We start from the raw sequence: 12,216 nt of genomic DNA on the forward strand, positions 1-12,216 counted from the left end.
AATACAGGATTTCTTATAGCTTTTTGACAATTTTCTCAATATTCTCTATAATCTCATTTTGTATCAAGGTTATACGACATGACAACACAGCATTTGGCATTTTTACAGTGAGTGGAATTTGTGTTTGTAACAACTCAACATTCAAAACACATCCAAAGTGTGCAAGAGCAGCATTCTAACCAACATAAATGTCCAGAACGTTGCTTGTATGGCCAAATGGAAACTGAAAGTAAATCTTAAATGTTGAATAACACCCACAAGGACAGAAATGAGCAAGAAAAAACACAAAAATGCACAATTATTAAGGGGCACTTTTCAAAACAACATGTAAGTGTAAAAACCTTCAAATACCATTAAAACCACAATGATATTTTCATATAAACAATATTGCCTACCTCAAATATACACGGTTCTGCATTTCCAGGGCAGTGTATTTCCAGGATTTTAATCTAAAATACGACCACTTAAGGATACATTTCATAACAGAATCCGAATAATATGGCAAAGTGTTGCTGTTGTTGATGTTGTGTTGTCCAATATTAGCCACATGGCAGTCGAGAGCTCAGTTGACAGTTACTTAAAACGACTCCTCTATGGATCAGATGGCAGCATGAAATAACAAGCTCTATGTGTGTGTGTGTCTGTGTGTGTGTGTGTGTGTGTGTGTGTGTGTATATGTGTGTGTGTGTGTGTGTGTGTTAGCTCCTTCTTTCACATTAATGGCCTGTTCCTGGACATTTACACTATGGCAGTAAAAACAATAAACACATTTAAAACTGTGAATTTGATGTATTGTTTTAATAGCTTAGCAGTTTAGAAAGTTTCAGAAACAGGTGAATGTTTACGGGGAAAATTACTGGTATATTTATTAAGGAAGCTCATGCTGGGCGGTTACTGTTGAGCATCAGAATAATAAAGCCTGAGCGGACATTTTTTAATTCAAAAAGCCTGATTTTGTGTTGTAAACAGACTTTGTGAGTGGACTCCCTGCTGCTCCTGTCTGGTCATAATAATATTAAAAAAAAAAGTATGGAGTCTGCAGGATGTAGATAAGATGACACATTTTGATATGCTTTTAAGCTCATTTAGAAATCTCTTTTTTCTTTTTTTTTACAAATTGTTGTTGGACTTAGCATACGGTTGTATGACAATCAAATTTGCTTTAAGTGTTGCTAAGTGTTGCATTTTCAGTGTTGGAAAACTCATGGCTCGAGGGCACACATTCTGCAACTGACCCCAATGCAACCGCACATGCAAGGTGGGCAAAGACACAACAGCAGGGAGGAAACTGCCAAAGTTCAGGTCAAATGGACAATATTCGCCAATTTCTTCCAATCTTCTCGATATTACAAGCTTGGGGCTAGTGCAAACAATAAAATACACTGATACGTGATCCCAATGTACTATCAAGGCATGTGTTTAATGAGTTATTCTCAGTGTAATGCACTCTGCAATTTAATACAATATAAAAAGGAAGCTGAATGTCATGAGTTGTAGTTTGATCAAGCAAAAATGGGTTGAATTGAATACTTTTAAAAGTCCCAATCCTTTTTGAGACACTGTTGAAATGTGTAGATCAAAGTGTTATTATTATTTATGAATTAATTAATTAAAAGTAATAATAACAGTGATATAACCTAAACTATATCTGATACAAACCAGGAACTATAGACAATCTCTTTTATCTTATATATTTGTCATCATGTTAAGAAAGCACCCGAGATGTGATTTATGGCTGCAAGTAACAATTATTTTATAAGTTGCCTAATCAGCTATTTATTTAAAAAAATAAAAAAAATTAGTCAACTACTTTATGGATTATTTGTACATAGAGCTGTACTTATAAAATGTCTTCACATGACTATGATCCTTTTAATAGTTGACCTTTACTATTTCTTTCATATTTCTGTCCTCATCCATACGGCCATATTCTGTAACAAGGATCGACCAGTTCTTGGGGCAGGATCTGATCACATCACTAGGGAGACAAAACCTGCAAATGAACCCCCACCTCAACCTCAGCGTTTCATTTGGCGCTGTAAGTTCCTCTGTAGACATCACTGGGATATGTTCTTGTCATAGACTGCCAGACTCCAGTGTCCTGCTGTGTGCACAAGTCAAGACGCCATGGTGATGTGGACGTGGGTGGTTCTCCTCTATCACACTCATTTACTGCCTGCTCATAATGGGATCTGCTCCAACACCCCATAATATACAACAACGTGTCCCTGTGTGACGAAAAAAAACGTCACCAGGGGGCATATATCAGACTGACGTATCCAATCATTACTTATCTAGAGACACTCAGTAATTAATGGCTTGTTGCCGGTGAAAATATTAATGAATAATTTTCGATACACAATCAAGTAATTAGGAAATGAGCTCAAGAGTAAATCCAGGAAGAACGATAATGAATTGTGGTGATTATCAATTTGAAGCCATCTCCCTTGCCTCGTGCTCTCCAGGGACCTGTGCTAGTTTTAGAGGGGAAAGGAGAAGCAGGGTGAAGGGATCTCTCTCCTGACATGGTGATAATGTGCAAGTGCCAGTCAAACTGCGCCATGACGTCCAGTTATAGTCCAATATGTGTCTTTAATCTGCACTCGCCCAGTCTGAACCAGTCATGTCAGCTCCTGTTAAATCTGCTGTTTTAGTAGGAATCGTTTTAAAGTGACCTCAAATGCTTGTACTTCACAATATTTTACAAGTTTATCCAACAGGTTTTTAAATTTTCGTAATTATAAATTTGCCCTGCTGGATTGAACCTTTGAAAATCAGAAAATTACAGGAAGTAACAGTGAGTTCTCAAAAGGAATCCCAGTGCAAAATTGATGCACACAATTACTTACAAGGGGTAATTTAAGGGATAATAACACATTATTTAACACAATAACGTCGCTGTTATTCATCAAACCACAATTATTCTTGTGTAAAATAGATAACCTTTGGCCCCAGCAACTATGGAATTACCTCAATAAATGTCACGTCTGCTGGAGAAATCTGAAATATCATTGTGTTAAATGTTTTAGAGAAATTAGCGGTATAATCTCTAAATAAGGAGATCCTCATAACTCCTGGGCCAGACCAACATCACTCTCTGGGCAGAGTCTGCATGTCCTTTCCGTGTTACCGTGGGTTCGTTGCAGGTTCTTCTCACCGTCCAAAATTATGCATGTGAACTGGCCCCCGTCCAGGGTGCACCCCGCCTAAGGCCCAAAGTCACTGGGACAGGCTCCAATCACCCACGGAAGAAAATGATTATGATTATGGATTAATGAGTAGCTTAATCTCTCATATAGTCCTCATATTGATCAATCTCAATTATTGATTCAATTCAATGTATGTATTCAATATGAACTAAACAAAAGCGCTGTCAATATTGATTACACCATAAACAAGACAGACTTTTAAACAATGTCATTTAACAAATAGCCCAATCTCTTCCTCCAAAGCCCAAACTCCGCTCCAAACCACAAGCTTTTACTAAGAATTAGCTGTGGACCGCTCGATCATTGACACTTAGACATCTGATCTGATTAATCGGAATCATTGCCAGACCTGTTTAAACCTTAAGTGTGGGACATTTCAGGCCAAGCAATGAAATCTCCATGGAGACAAGCAGGTGTGTCTTCTTTTAGATTAAATTTTCTCCTGTCACTTCAGCTCCAGCTTTTTTTTTTTTCAAGAGCAATCATCTTTATGTCCCCTAATGTGCAGCCGTGTACGCCAGGCTTTTTCCACTTCTAACCACAAACATGTTGAAAACTCAGCTAATTATTTATACTGGGGTCCTCATTCTGTCAGCCGCTCAAGTGGAGTTTTTAAGATGTCTGATTTTTATGACATGCTTGCCACAAAAACGCCGAAGCCACCAATTTATTTCCCTGAATAGCAGTTTTTAGTTAGATGCTTTATTATTTCAAAAGCAAGGGGACTTTTTGCTTTCGACTTCAAATGGCTGCCAAAATCCTAATAAGCACTTCATTTTCAGGGTCTAGACTGGGGTATTTAACCAGAACAAACATCACAAAGCCATGTTTGTATTGTGCGATAAACCCGTGGCCGAGCGGAATATCCCAAAGTCATGCTTAAATATCAAGATAATGTGGAAAAACAGGTCACAAGTTTCCCCAGGATGCGAGACAAAGAGCTCTCATTATTAGCGATTGCCTCCGGACGAGTCACATGTAAATCTGCACTGGATTTTAATTACCAACATAATCACATCAACGCAACTCGTGAAAATGCTCCGGAAAAGTGCTGTTCTGTGCCTCTATAATGTGTACTTTACTTGTTTTATTTTCTCTTATAAAACACAGTCAGGAGTGTGGTTAAAATATATGGGCTGTGACACAAAATAAATGATCCATAAGCTTCATAAACTGTCCTACTAAAATGCTACAAAATACATGTATTTATAGACAGCACAGTGGCAAGCACTTTAGTCTCACAGCAAGAAGGTTCTGGGTTTGACTCCCAGTTCTATGAGTTTACTTCCTGTGTTCTTCCTGACAAGCTTTAGAGGAGGAATCATATAAAGGAAACAAATAAGGGCAATAAAACAAGTATAATAATTCCTTTAGCCCATACATCAAAATGCAAAAGGAACTGGACAGTGACGACAGATGAAAATCAAACGTATATTTGAATAATTACCTGTGTCATGTGGAAAAGCGTGAATATCTGTTCACTTTTACTGTATTGTTTTATTTGTGCTGTCTTAAACTGACCTTTAGTTACCTTTTTCATCTGCTCTGGTTTCAAATGCACGCTCGTGTTCAATGATTCACATAAACATCATTGGCATTATTTCATTTTTCAGGATCATATTTGAGTTTGCAACTGAACGTAAAGCTGTATCGGCTCAAAAGTAGAACTCGCCTGTCCTTCATACTCTTATGTAGCATCACTAATTATCACTAACCAAAATAAGCTATTTTGCGATATTTCTGAATTGCTGAAGTGGGTCACCTCAAAAAGCACTAATAAATGACCTATTTTGTTGCTACCTGTGCGCTTAAGGACTTTCCAGGGTAAACAGGACCGCGAGGCAAACTCATAAATTACATCCACTACAGCCTATGGCAGCCTTTGAGGGAAAGCACCGTTCAGCCTCGACACTATGAATGATAGATTGGGTAAACTAAATTTACGGGCATAAAGTTATTTCCTTAGCCCCAATGCTCCACTAAAAGATGTTTAAGCGGCCCATGGTACTGTCCTGATGCATGCATTTTAGAAAATACAAGCTAAAAGTCCTCACTAACCTCTGTGAAAGTGTGAAACCAGAAAAGCTCAGTAAAATGAGCCACAAAGTCATTGTCTTGTCAAGAAGAATTGCAGTTTGAGAACCATTTACTACTAACAACTCTTGAATAATTGTTTCAAAACTTTTCAAACTAGCCAAATATTCATGAGGTTTTGGTGTGAAAGTTCAGCTAAAACCATCCACATTGTAAAGATCTAACCCTAAAGTCTTCAACATCTTTACATTTCAAGACACATTTCTTAAAGAATTCTATTGTTGACTGTATTTTCATCATCCGTATAAAAGTTTTTGCACAGTGCTGTAGCTTTTGCTGCTGAAGTGATATTAGGCGGGTAATTATGTCTTTTGTTGGTCTTCTCTGTGTTTCTTGTGCAGAAAAACACCCCAGAGAAATAAAGAACGTGTTGGAGGACTCTAAACAAAGGCATTGACAGCGTTGGTGCAGATCAGGGCAGACACTAAACTCTGTGGTCAGCAGCACAGAAAGTAATGTGTCTGTGTGCGCCTGCTTTTGAAGGATTTAATAAACTGTGTGAGGATACAAGAAAGTTAGGGACATTCTAATTACAATGTCTATAAACTAGTAATCAATGTAAAGATTTTAAAAGGATGAAAACATGACAATACACAATTGGGAGAGTATAATACAATGCTTCCAATCACGTTCAAAGTTTACACGTGGCAGTGTTTAGAATTGCTGAGACTTTTCCATTCATATCGACGAGGCAGCAAAATAAGAACATGAATTTTCAAGTTTGTAGACAGAGCAGGCAGTTTATAGTATTAAGAGTAAATAAACATCTTACTTCCAGCTCTGTTTTATAAAGTTCACTTATTTTCATAGGATTTTCAGTGCTTGATGAAATAAAACTAAAATGTCATGTCAAAATGCCCCACTATATTTCCGGTGCTTAATTGTCCAGCATAACGTTATATTTAAGGATGTTTACGACAAGTTTATTACGCGGTTGCTGCATTGTTACAGCTGTTTTCTCATGGTCTGTGATGTTTGGAGGCTAACGCTAACTCTCTCATTGAAAAGCTTTAGTTTAGTTTAGTCTTTATTTGAAGGGACATAAGCAGTGCAAAGTCCACATTCGGACCCAAATACACTCTCACACAGCCACACAACTCGTTCAACAAGTATTTACGTAAGCATAAGGGGTATAAATGACTTTGCACTATTAGAACAGTCCATAAAATACATGTCAAGATACATTTGTTAATTAGTCCTGCATAATTGTTTTCATTATTCACGAGAGTGTTACATATTCACATATCACACACGTGTCTCAGCAGCATGTGGTGTTGCATGTCATAAAACACCACATGCTGCCCACATTCTATAGTCAGAATGTACTGTAGATTCTTTATCATTGAAGACAGTAATCATTGATTGACATTTACATTGCACTGTCAAGTCAGTAAATGCGGGTAATTTTGTCCCTTACAACGTATACTTTAGTTTTGAAGCAGAAATAAATTATTTTGCCGTCAGAAAAAGAAGCGCAACTTAATTTTAAGGATCTTTCCTAAAAATGCACTGGAAATATTTATCAATGCAAGGAGCTGAACGTGCACTTTACAACAAGGTCTCAAGAACCCATTTTATGCTACATTAACACTGTCCAAGCCCATATTCCTTCTCTGTCTCTGCCTGGAGCGTGGCCGTACAGTCAGTCCAGTTTTATGAGCCAGAGTCCATCTGCCTGTGATGATGGAGCTGACCTCAGCCTGATTGTTTATGTATCGATGACCATAATGATGTTTGGCCCTTCATATGTCCCACTATATATATTCCCCCAAATCAATTTCTTCATTTGGCTGTTTTGTTTTCCTCTGTTTTACATCTCTATGGATTTTCTATTTAATTTGGGTCAACGTAGTGGAGGAAGCGGCGCTATTGATTTGTCCAATGGGGCTTACGGGAATGGGATGAGCCTGTCTCGTTGAGGTTTCGCAGCAGGTAGTGACAACAACACAGATATATCCCTATAAAGCAACCTTTGTATTCTGAAAAGTTGGTTTGACAGAAAGTAGAGGTGGAGTACGTGGTGCAGGCTCAGCCAGAGACTGTAGTTCAAACTCCAGTCAACCTGTATCTGACTGGGAGCAAAGCATCACTGCAAAATCACCATGCATGAACATTTATGCACTCCCAAATATTAAGATATGTTTCCTATATATTTTGTTGTGCCTTTGCTGTAAAACATTTAAATAATGTTATCAAAGTATTAAGTTGTGCAGAATGAAACAAAATGGTGAAACGTTATCCAAACCCTTTTTCACTTGGGATCATGAACCTCATGGATTATTTCATTCATCAAGGTCAACAACTATATGTTAAGTTAAGACAGTTCGCAACTTACCTTTTAAACATTTGTAAAAAAAAATATTTTTATGGGATATCAAGTACTTACACATAATTGTGCTAATTTAGAGCCATATTTTACAGCCTTTTATGTTTGTTTTTTCTACACCTTTCTGTACCAAGGAATGAATGGCACAAGGTCACACAAAGACTGGGGCAGCTTAAAAATGTTATGTAAAATATCAACTAAACTAATATCAATACAAGATCAATCTGGGAAAACCCTCCGGTTTCACTGCTATAGGAAACAAAGCATCGCCCATCCTTATTTTTCATTTTGTGCTGCCCTTTTTTGTGCAAATGTTGCTCCTCGTGTAAAGCAGAAGTTGCATCACTGAAATTATAATCTTAGTGGTGGTAAGATTATGAACATGTTTAAAGGATATGATTAGTCTAAAAACGCAGGCCGTCCTCAAGGTCCTCTGTGTCACAACAACAATAACCTTTTTTATAATTCAGGGGAATAAATAAGTTTCCGGTGCATCTTCCCAGCAGAAAAATAGCACATTTCTATTCAAATACATGAGCCGGGGTGAGGTAACCCACTTCCTCTCCCTCAGGTGGCTAGTCACACTCACATGCTGGACTAGAGCGCCCGTGGCACTGGAAATTCTTCATTGCTGAGCTTAAATGCTGTGATAAAGTTGAAATAAGTTGTTTGACAAACGTAGATCAAAGCTCAAGTTGTTTGGTGTTTCATAAGTGACAGTAATAGCTCTGCCTGTTGCATCTCCACAGTGACTCTGCTGGCACTCAGGAATATGAAATAACAAACTCAGTCAAGAGATGAATAGGTGGGTACAGACGAGGATGAAGTGCATGAGAAAGTTGAAACATTACACAAAACTGTTGTGTTGTCTACCACTGCTATAATCATTGGATTCCAACTGAAAAAAGACATGATGATTGCCATTTTGATCTATGTATTTTGTGAGTCATCATTTTCGAATGGCCTGTTTTTTGTTTCATTGTTTTAGAACGAGAAACACAACCATCCATCCAGCTGCAGTCCAAGCAGGGACTCCCAGTCTTCCCCCTCCCTAGACACTTCCTCCAGCGTGTCCTGGGTCGCCCCCGGTGTCGTCCCCTGTGACTGAGCTCCTCACCCTATCTCTTGGGAGCGCCCAGCCACCCTACGGAGGACTCCGCTTGTCCTTTCGGTCATTACCCAAAGCTCATGACCATAGGTGAGGGTAGGATCGTAGACCGACCGGTAAATCGAGAGCTTTGCCTTTCGACTCCTTCTTCACCACAACGGGCCGATGCAGCGACCGCATCACTGCAGCCGCTGCACCGATCCGCCTGTAGATCTCACATTTCACTTGAACTCCTCCACTTGTGGGGCCGTTCTCCTGTGGACCCAGCACCTGCAGGAGGATCTGTAAGGGGCCGGTGGAGAGAGATGTGGGCGGCAGTCGACGGCAGGGGCCACGAGGACTAGATCTCCGGACACAGAAACTGATAAACACAACAAATAGCTTCAAAACAATGGAGCTCATGTCTCTTTTGTTAAAGCAAAATATGCCAGTGTGACACATAATTGGTCATCTGCTGCTCTGCTGTAGTGAAATCCAGACCCCATTTGTTCTGTTGTCTGTTATATGCAACCACTTGTACAGTGTAATAATTGCTTTTACTGTCTAGATTTGTCACACACTACCAATGCTACATATGTAATCTTGTTCCATTGGGGAGTACACTGAAATAATCCAAAATAGCTAGTTTAATGACATGTTTTAATAACAAATAAGAATTGCAAGATATTTTTGACCCAAGGAAAACAAATGAAACCCAAACTGAGGTACATGTTGATATGGTAAGTGGTAAGTGTACAGCGAAAATGAAATCTCTTCCACAATGGAGGCCTTTTCATTCTCTGGATGCTAAAACTGACCAAAGAATGATTGTATTTGGGCTCTGCCGGGCCAATTCTGTTTCCATTCCTTACTGAGGCCCCCTACAAGCCAGCGAAAGCCATGCAGGCGAACGCCCACACGCGCACTTCTGTATACAAAAACATTCATACAGATAGTAGAAAAGCATGGGCAGCCTGTGTATCAAAATGATGCCTAAAGGCTCTCTATTTTCTGCTTTTTGGTCCACTTGCGATTCATGCACGGCCCATCCATACATCACTGTTTGACTACAAGCAAACATAATAGTTATGTTATTTATCTCAGCATAATCAATAAAGCTTGGCATCCCATTCTTTTCCAGGCTGGATTTATTTTGCAAAGATATTGTGAAGCAAATATTATTCCTCACCACTGTCATAAACAAAGCACACACACCACTGTTTGAGATTTGGAAAATATTTGTTTGTGATCATCCCAAGAATTACAACCAACCAAGATCGTATCCAAATCTCATTCCCAAATCTGTGCCAAAAATGTGCACTGCAGTCCAGTCCTTCCCCCCAGCGTTTTAATTTAATATCAAAGGGGCATCTCTTAACCTCCAATATGTCCATTCACTTGTCACTTCTGCCATCTTTTTTGTCTGACTTGAAGAGTAATTTACTATACATAGCCAAAAATAATCTTCCTAACCCGCGAGGTGTCAGCAGCAGGCTCTTTGTCATTCTCAGAGGCTGAAGCCCCCGTACGTGTCCGCTGACATGTGCTATTAATCTTTCAAGCAAGGTCAAACTCTGTCTCTGCTGTTTGCACATGTATTAGTAACTACTCTGGAACAAATTGCAGTGTTTTATGACCAACTGTGAACCAAATGTGTCCCACTTGAACGTTTGCAAATTTTCATGATGTTTTCCAATCACCTTAGGTAATGTTTTTGAACATCATTAAAAGGTTAAGGCTAGTTTGCATCATTCAGTTTGGGTCATGATAGGAAGGGCATCCAGATATTTTAGTGCAGTTAGTAATAGCATTCATCAGAGCTTGTTGCTTGCCTTTGTTGCAACTCTTGTTTGTTGTGGTAAAGTACATATAATCCAGTCTGTCGGAGCACTTTGTAACATTAAGCATTAGTTTACAGCACTTTTCCGAAGCATCATTCCATATGTGAGGCTGCACACGAGTCTTGAGTGTCTGCCTTCTTTACATGCTGCTCCGTTTGTGTACCTTTGCTAACACTTCTATTGATCGTGACGTGGCAGCTCACTCATGGTGTCAGCGCTGAACACGGGGGAAGCAGACTCAGGTTTCTCTGTCTGTTTACAAACCTAAGTGTGTCCCGGCACTGGACACACTTAAACACAGCTACCAGATCAAGCGACCAATCAAATTACTGTAGTGGGATTAATGGGCAAACTGACATCAAGGTGACAGATGACATTGGTCTGGTTTAACTTTTAGGCCTTTCTGGAGGAACGTTGTAATTGACACTGATACTGGGCCTTTCAACATAAACATAATATCAACATAATTGTGATAAAGAGTCCACCTAGGCGTCTCCGGCCCGTAATCATTTCTAATATGTATTAATATTCGATTGATATATAGAGTTTTTGTCAGTAGAAATATGAGTCTGACAGTCCTTTCCTCTGCTTAGTGCTGCCGTGCTGCTGGAGCGTCCAATGCAGCGCCGAGGGTTGAGTGTGGACTTGCACAAAACTTTACAGACTTGAGCAGATAGTTATGAGCGGGGAACGAGACATGTGGTTTTGGGAAACACATGGAAAAAAGAAAGAAGACGGTTTTGTGGTCATTAGAGCTGTGCTAAAAGTGGCCCAAATGTGGAGCTAACAACAAGAAAACAAAGTTCTGTGATGACAGCTCAGTGAGGAAAACATCCAAACCAGTGCAAACCTGGACAGATCATGAGCCACAGGTAAAAACACAGGTCAGAGTTTAATAAAGTGTTAACATGACAGAGTGAAGCTGCTGTGAGCTCTGACTGTGTCCACACTAATGTGACTGTGAATACAAAAACAATGCACTCATTTGATTCTCTACATGAACAGTTTATTCTCACTAAGCTTAAACTATAAAAAATAATGAGCTCACATTGAGCAGCAACAGCCAACAGGTCTTTAATAACAACATTTCATTCAAGAAATCATCTCACAAGTCCAGATTCCTGTTCCTGCAGCTGATGCATGAATAAGGACTCAAAGTCTTTCACTTGCTGCAGATACGTGCAAGTGTCCACATATAAGTATTACAAGGTTATATAATATATATATATATATATATATATATATATATATAATTTTATAATTTTTTATAGCCCCCGCGACCCAGCCTGAGCATCAGAACCAAAATTAGTTTGACATCCCTGCTTTATGTAGAACAGAAGAATTACAAACAGTGGCAGTAATGTTTTGCGTTGTTTTTATTCTTTTTTAACTGATAATTTGATTTGGAATTACAGGTTGGCGCATAATATCCCAGCAAGCACGGGCTTTTGACAAAAGTATACTTGAATTACAGTAATTTGGAAAAAAAACAGGAGGCAAGACTGTTGAACTACGGCACTCGACAAAGCAAGTCTGGCAATATGAAATTATGACATTTTTCAAGGTCAAAGTGATGAGAGGGTATGTATACTTTAAGATACTTTTCAATACATACATATACATACATATTCTGTATTCTGCAAATGTAAAAGGTATATA

At 38.9% G+C, this 12,216-nt stretch overlaps 1 protein-coding gene across 4 annotated transcripts in view; it reads right to left on the reverse strand.

Annotated features, from left to right (window-relative positions):
- The window catches only part of LOC140381693 (protocadherin-9), a 281,734-nt gene that overhangs the window by 163,666 nt on the left and 105,852 nt on the right, over positions 1–12,216 (reverse strand). The window lies entirely within an intron of this gene.

This window comes from Eucyclogobius newberryi, unplaced genomic scaffold, assembly GCF_026437365.1.
Source record: "Eucyclogobius newberryi isolate DKJ021-1_F unplaced genomic scaffold, fEucNew1.0.hap1 SCAF_5, whole genome shotgun sequence".
Taxonomy (NCBI): Eukaryota; Metazoa; Chordata; class Actinopteri; order Gobiiformes; family Gobiidae; genus Eucyclogobius; species Eucyclogobius newberryi.